Source organism: Meriones unguiculatus, chromosome 18, assembly GCF_030254825.1.
Source record: "Meriones unguiculatus strain TT.TT164.6M chromosome 18, Bangor_MerUng_6.1, whole genome shotgun sequence".
Classification (NCBI taxonomy): domain Eukaryota; kingdom Metazoa; phylum Chordata; class Mammalia; order Rodentia; family Muridae; genus Meriones; species Meriones unguiculatus.
In genome coordinates this window covers 74,876,181-74,883,119 of record NC_083365.1, presented here as the reverse complement: position 1 = coordinate 74,883,119, position 6,939 = coordinate 74,876,181, and the positions used below count along the sequence as shown (strand labels likewise).

Genomic DNA, 6,939 nt, shown 5'->3' with positions numbered 1-6,939 from the left:
GAGATAAACCTCTGTGCATGTCTGTGAAAGCGTTTCTAGATTGGGTTAATTGAGGTGGAAAGGTCCACACTACACATGGGGGACACATTCTGTAGATGGGGGTGCCGAAAGGAATAAAAAGAAAAAAGCCGAGCACTGGTACTTGTCTTTCTCTGCTTCCTGGCTGTGGACACAACATGAGAGTCGCCTCACACTCCTGCCACTCCTACTGCCATGATGTCCTGCCTGTGACGGACTGTATCCTAGAACTGTGAGCCACATAAACCTTTCCTTTCTTGTTCCTTTTGTCAGGCATTTTGCCACAGTAACTATAACACTAACTAATGCATCTGCAGACACCTTGGTACTGTTCTCAGCTCCAGAACACTGTGGATGCTGTTGCCTAAGCCTCCCCGACTGTGGCGCTCAGTGATCTCTAACCTAGCAAGAAAATATGGACCATACTTCCTTTCACAACTTCTCCTCTCTAGAAATTAAGCTCCCGGACTGCTGAAAGGTTAATTATATTCCTGCATATAAAGTATCGCTTGATAGAGACCCAGTGCTCAATAATATTTGCTGCACATATGTTAAAATTGAAACAATACAGAGAAGATTAGCATGGGTCCTGTGCAAGAATGACAGAAAAATTTGTGAAACGTTCCATATTTTTATAGCACCTTTTGTTGCGGATTTATATATATACATACATATATGTATTGTACATGTATATATAAATATGTGTATTTACTTCTATAAAATAAAGTTTTCCTAAGTAAAAGAGATGAAATGAACGGTAAGAAATTCAAATCTTTTTACAAAGATGAAGAATAAGACAAGATGTCTCTTCTTGCTTCTATGTTTCAGCAAAACTCTTGAAGATACAGCTATAGCAATGAGAAAAAGAATCACAACTAAACTGCACAACAGAGAAGAAGAAGGGAAGAAAGAGCCTTTGTTTTCAGATAACGTGGTCACCTATTAGAAAGTTTGAATGAATTACCAAACTGCCTCTAGGAACTAATAAGTATTTTGAACATGTTTACAGGGTATAAGGTTAATACACATTAAACAAAGAGAGGGGAGGAAAAATGGGGATTAGAGAGAGACCACAGGGAGGGACAGCTAACACAACAGGACTGACACACGTTCGAGCTCACAAGAACCACAGCAGCGTGCCCAGACCTTGCACAGGTTCGAGCCAGATGGCATCCCAGTGCTGAGTTTTCTCACAGAAGAGTTTAATTCAAAATTAAAAGCAAGGCTGAAGAGAGGGCGTAGTGGTTAACAACACTGGCTGCTCCTCCAGAGGCGCAGTGCCCGCGTCCACCCGACTGCTCACAGCCATCTGTAACTCCAGTCCCGAGCATGCAATGCCCTCTCCTGATACCCACAGGCACCTGGCACACCTATGTACACAGAAATACACAGAAGCGAGACAACACATAAAATAATAATTTAATTTTTTAAAGAATTACATTTGTATTATCACCAAACACTATGTAATATTTAAGTATTAAATATAAGAAAATACAGGGCAGAGAAATGGTCTGCAGGAAGCACCAAGACTGATCCCTGGATGCCACATAGTGCAAAGAGAGAATCAACTCCTAGTAGTTGTCCTCTGGTCCCCACACACGGTAGCATGCACATGCGCGCACGCGCGCGCACGCGCACACACACACACACACACACACACACACAGTGAATAAGTAAATGTAATTTAAAATAAAAATATGTGCAATCTAAACATGGAAAATTGCAAAACTGTGATGAAAAATATCAAAAAAGTATTAAGTAAATGGAGAAAGACTTTGTGTGTAAAGACAGGACCTCTCAGTAATGACAAGTTATTAGCTCTTCTCAAACTGACCTAGAGTCGATGCAATCTCAGTCAAAATCTCAGTACACTGATTGAACAGTATCAACAAACTGAATTCCGAACTTTATTTGGAGATGCACAGGAGGTGGAAGAGGCAACATATTATTGAAAAAGAACAAAGACAATGCAGCATTGATCAAAGACTAATAATAAAAGCAGCAGTAATGGTAGATTAACAACACAATAGAAATCCCACAAGTGACCCATATAAATACAGTCAACATCCTTGACAAACGATCAAGAGCAACACAGTGGGGCGGGGAGATCTTTACTTAACGATTCTGGAAAAGCTGGATCTACATATGCAAAAAAAGAAACCTGAAAAATAAAGTTTACACCCTTCATGAAAACTTAACTCGCGATGGAGCAAAGATCAAGATGTAAAATGTAATGCTATACAAACACAGGAGATAAGAGGAGAGAAATCTAATTGACATTAAGTCTGAAAAAGATTGCTTAGACACAACAAAGACATCATCTATGAAAATAAAAGACTCAGTAAAAGCCATGAAAGGAAGGTTTTTGTTGGAATTACACTATCAAGAGAGTAAACACAAGGTCATGGGGCCAGTGAGGTGGCTCACTGAGTAACGGCATTTTCAGCTAAGCCTGAGTTTGATCCCTCGAACTCCCATGCTGGAAGGAAAAAAACAAAAACAAAAACAAGACCAGCTCCTACAAGTTGTCTTCAGACTTCCACATGCGCATGCACACACACAAAACAAGCAAACAAACAAATAGTTGAACAAAAACTAAGAAAAGCCACCAATGGATCTGACAGAGCATTACCTGGGAAACATCTTCTAAGCGCCTACCCAGTGCTCGCTGTTTGTCGATAGTCCAAGGGCAGAGAGAGCAAAGACACCTCAAGCTGACATGGCTCGAAGCCAGAGATGAAATGAAGAAAACCCCAAGGAACCCGGACTGGAGTCAGGGAACCAGAAGGCCTAGGTCAAGCCCTCTCCTCTGCCGCTTCTGCTCCTTCACCCGAAATGTTAAGTGGTCCAGCAAGGTGAGGTCAAGAGAGGCCTTCTGCAGATCTCTTCTCATCCCTCAGTCTATGAATCAGTGATTTCTTAGACCCATAGTTCTCAACCTGCGGGTTGCAACCTTTTGGGGGTTAAACAACCCTTTCAGAAGGGATGCCCAAGCCAATCAGAAAACACGGACATTTATATTAGGGCTTATAATGGTAGCAAAATCACAGTTATGAAGTGGCAACAAAAATAATTTTATGGTTGGGGGTCACCACAACATGAGGAACTGTATTGAAGGGTTGCAGCAGTAGGGAGGTTGAGGACCACTGGTTTAGACACTCTGCTTTGTTTGTAAAGATGAACTAAGCAGGTTCCCTCAGGACACGGTTGGTGACGAGAGTGAGTATGAAGTGCACAGGGAATGGGCGTAAAGGCAGACACGCCAGACGCTGTAGCTCTGGGGCTGGTCTTCCCCATCTTCACGGCACCTCTCCCTGAAATCCGTGAGTTCTTTCTCTCTGCCAACACACTCCCATGTCCCGCCTCCTCGTCATTTCAGTTACAGTGTGCTTTGGGCCACTGTTCTGTCTTGATCTTTCAGAGTTTACCAAGACCAATGCTAAATCCATTCAATTTCTATATCTGATCGTGGTCATGGTCTTTCTCCACTCTGGACACTGCGGATCTATGAATGCTTTAAGTAGTTTTCACTACATAATATGGAATTTGAAAATGGGTAATGGACCTGCCCTGGGGCCCGTCGTGTGGGCCTGAGCTGTGAAACTGTGTGCCAGCATGATTATAATGATCAAAGGGACTGGCAGGCCATGCCCCTCAGGAAAAGGATGGAGGTGGCTATGATGTTTATCCTGCTTGTCAAATGGGTAGGATTTAGAATCACCATGGAAACACATAAAAACATCTATGCAACAGTGTTTCCAGATAGGTTTCACTGAGGTGGAAGTTCCAACGTGAAGGTGAGTGACTCCTGCTGTGGGCTAGGGTCCTGGGCTGAATACAAAGGAGCCAGTGAGCCACCAAGCCCAGCTAAACATTTCCTGAGTCTCCACCATGGGATATGTAGATAATTATAGGGATAAAGACAGATCTCATCTCCCAGAACTTACTTCAGTACCTGGTCACACAGGCGTCCCCTGGCCCCACTGCCAACAGTCACTGAAAGCTGTTAACTTATATGCCTTTGTGACTGTCCCTCACCCACAAGAGTAGACAGTAAAAAGGACTTCCTCACCCAGCCTGACACATGGGTTTCACCAACTCCCTCACCTCAAAATTATGGCAGGGGGTGGGAGGACATCATTTCTCCATTTGGAATAAATTAAAGACAAGGGAGAGAAATAAGAGTCTAAAAACCTGGATCTCAAAAACAAACGACCAGATAAAATCACTGTTTGATTGTGTGTGTGTGTGTGTGTGTGTGTGTTGCTTATGTTACTTTTCTTACTCTTTAGATTTATACTGAAGAAGTTAAGAATGAAATAACATGAACTCAAACCCAGTCATCTAAGAGAAGAGGCTAGAAAATGGGAAAACTGAGGATGAGAGGAGAGAAGAAGTTGGCCAGCCCAACCTTGCTGACATCAGAGAAGCAGGGTGGAAAGCACAGGAGGAGCCACAGTGGTTCTGACACTTGTCCGTACTTTGGAACTAGCCAGTAGGCTTTGGGAGTCCAGAAGCCACCTTCCCACACCTGAGGTGCGGTTAGTGCCTTACGTGGTTGGAGGCGGTTCCCAGCTTTTCAGGTCTCTAAGATCCACACATGAGTCGCAGAGGCAGGAACCACTGGCTACACTATTCTCTCTTCACCTGAAGATATCTACTAGTCCTCAAGATAACACTGTTAATGCAGTGGGGATGGAAAGAGGGCGTGGGGTGGGCCGCCCTTGCCCCCGCCTTTGTCCAAGGACAGAGAACGCAGTGGCCTCTCTCTAAGCCCTTCATCCCCGCCCCCCTGCCAGCAGCTGTCTTCCCGGTTCTTGGCTCCTGGCTCAGGTGGCCCCATATTCAATAATGCAATCACACCACCAAGTCACTGTTGCCTCCGGATGACATCACCCCTCCTTAAGCCCCCCAAAGAAACCCAGAGGCTGGCTGTTCCCCTTAGGTGGCACCTCCAGCCAAACTTCATGAATCCTGTTTCCTTCCTCTCGCTTTATTCCTCACCCCTCGCCATTCTCCTGTCCTTTTTTGATGATGGTGAATTACCCACTTTTGCCTCCCACTTAGGCAAGGCCAGACTTCTAGGCAGAGCTATGATTGCATTTAATCATTTTTTGATGGACAAATGGTTTTTACCAACTCATTTCCAATAGTACCTGCAGACCCCTGCTCACCTGCCTTCCCACAGACCCCCACAGGTAGGCCCATCTTACCAGATAATGCTTCATTTTAACCAGAATGTCTCAATAGTAGGTTTCATGTTCTCAACTGTGCAAACGATGGGGATGTGATTTTTCTTCGTGAAAATGCTATTATCACAGAACCCCAGGCTCACGGCCCCCAACAATAGTTCTCTATTATGTCTGGGGAAAATGGTACTTTAAAGAGAATTTGCATGTGGCTCTCTGAAAGAGCCAAGCATGGCTCAGAATCAAAGCCCTGCGTGCAAATGCTAACTCAGCCAGCCTCCCTGACAGGCTCTGAGCCCCAGCCATGCTACAAGGTCTTACCCAAGAAGACCCTTAATGCAGAGGTCTCACAAGACCACACCCCTGCCTGGGGGGAGTTATTGGCAATTAATGGCTGCTGGGGTGTCACACCTGTAAATAGCTCCCACCCCATGCTCATACAAGCAATCCCAACTGAACTCACTGGGTCAAACACACACACACACACACACACACACAAATTCATAAATACATAAACACAGACACAAATACACATAAACATACACAAACACACAAACACACACAAACTAGAACTTACAAAAGAAAAAATTACTTATTGGGGAGGAGAGGTTCTGTGAGAAAGGGATGGAAAAGAATGAGAGCAGGTAATGGGGATGAAAATGACCAAAATTCAATACGTATGTGCATGAAATTGATAAAGAATGTTTTCAGAGCATCGAATGAAGCCTGCCCAGTGCACCGAGCCCTGGATTCCCCTCATTCTCCTGGACAGCCTTGGAGCTGTCTCCGCCCCGAGAGGTGAAGGACAGTTCAGCTATCTGAGCCACACAATAAGCCAAAGCTCTAGACACCGCCGCAAGGGCTGCCCACCTCCTGCCTGCAGGGACAGGGCTGGGAAGACAGCCAGCCAGGCAGGGGGAAGCAGATATGCCGCTGGTGTGCTGAGGACTGTGGGCCACACCACCCCTCAGGAAGGACCCACTTCGTACCTTCAGACCAGTGTCTCACCAGGAACATCAGCTCCGCTCTGCACAGCCAAGCCTGCCTTAACCCAGCAGTACCGAGTCCCTGGAATTCCTTCTATGCTTTGATGGTTTTCTTTTTGTTTGTTTGTTTGTTTGGCGCTGTTGGACTTTTGTTTTGGTTTGTTTTGATTTTACTTTAAGGCATGGTCTCTTGTAGCCCAAGCTGGCCTCAACTAACTCTACATCCACCAATGACCATGAACTTCTGGTCCTCCTGCCTCCATCTCCTGATGCTGTGAATACAGCAGCATCATGCTGGCTTACCTCCAAGACCCAGGCTCTGGGCATGCATGGCAAGCACCCTACCCACTGGGTCACAGAAACAGCAGCTAGATAACCGTCTCTGCTGGTAAACTCTGCTGGCTGCAAACCACAACTGCCCGGATGACAGTGTCCTCTGGCTCTCCCACTTTGGCCTTGTTTCCCAGCCTGCACAGCACCACTTGCAAATGGTACCTTTCCTCTGGAAATGAGGCAATGTGCCCCCCAACATGCCTGTCTCCCACCCCACTGTGGGGAACGGTACCCAACTGTCTCATTATCTTCACCATCGTGTCCATGGGGGGGGGGGGATGGAGAGTGAGTGAGTGACTGACTGAGTGACTGAGTGGCTGAGTGAGAGCCTGCTTCTCTTTTCCCAGAATGCTGGAATTCCTATCCCATACCCACATGAGGAACCAAGCTTCAGATGGCAAGAGGGATTTGTG

At 45.6% G+C, this 6,939-nt stretch overlaps 1 non-coding gene across 1 annotated transcript; it reads left to right on the top strand.

The window, feature by feature from the left end:
• The first annotated feature begins 541 nt into the window (after positions 1-541).
• LOC132649113 (U6 spliceosomal RNA) lies at positions 542-652 on the top strand. Its single transcript, XR_009587547.1, has one exon. It is a non-coding gene; the product is annotated as a U6 spliceosomal RNA (small nuclear RNA).
• The last annotated feature ends 6,287 nt before the right edge of the window (positions 653-6,939 follow it).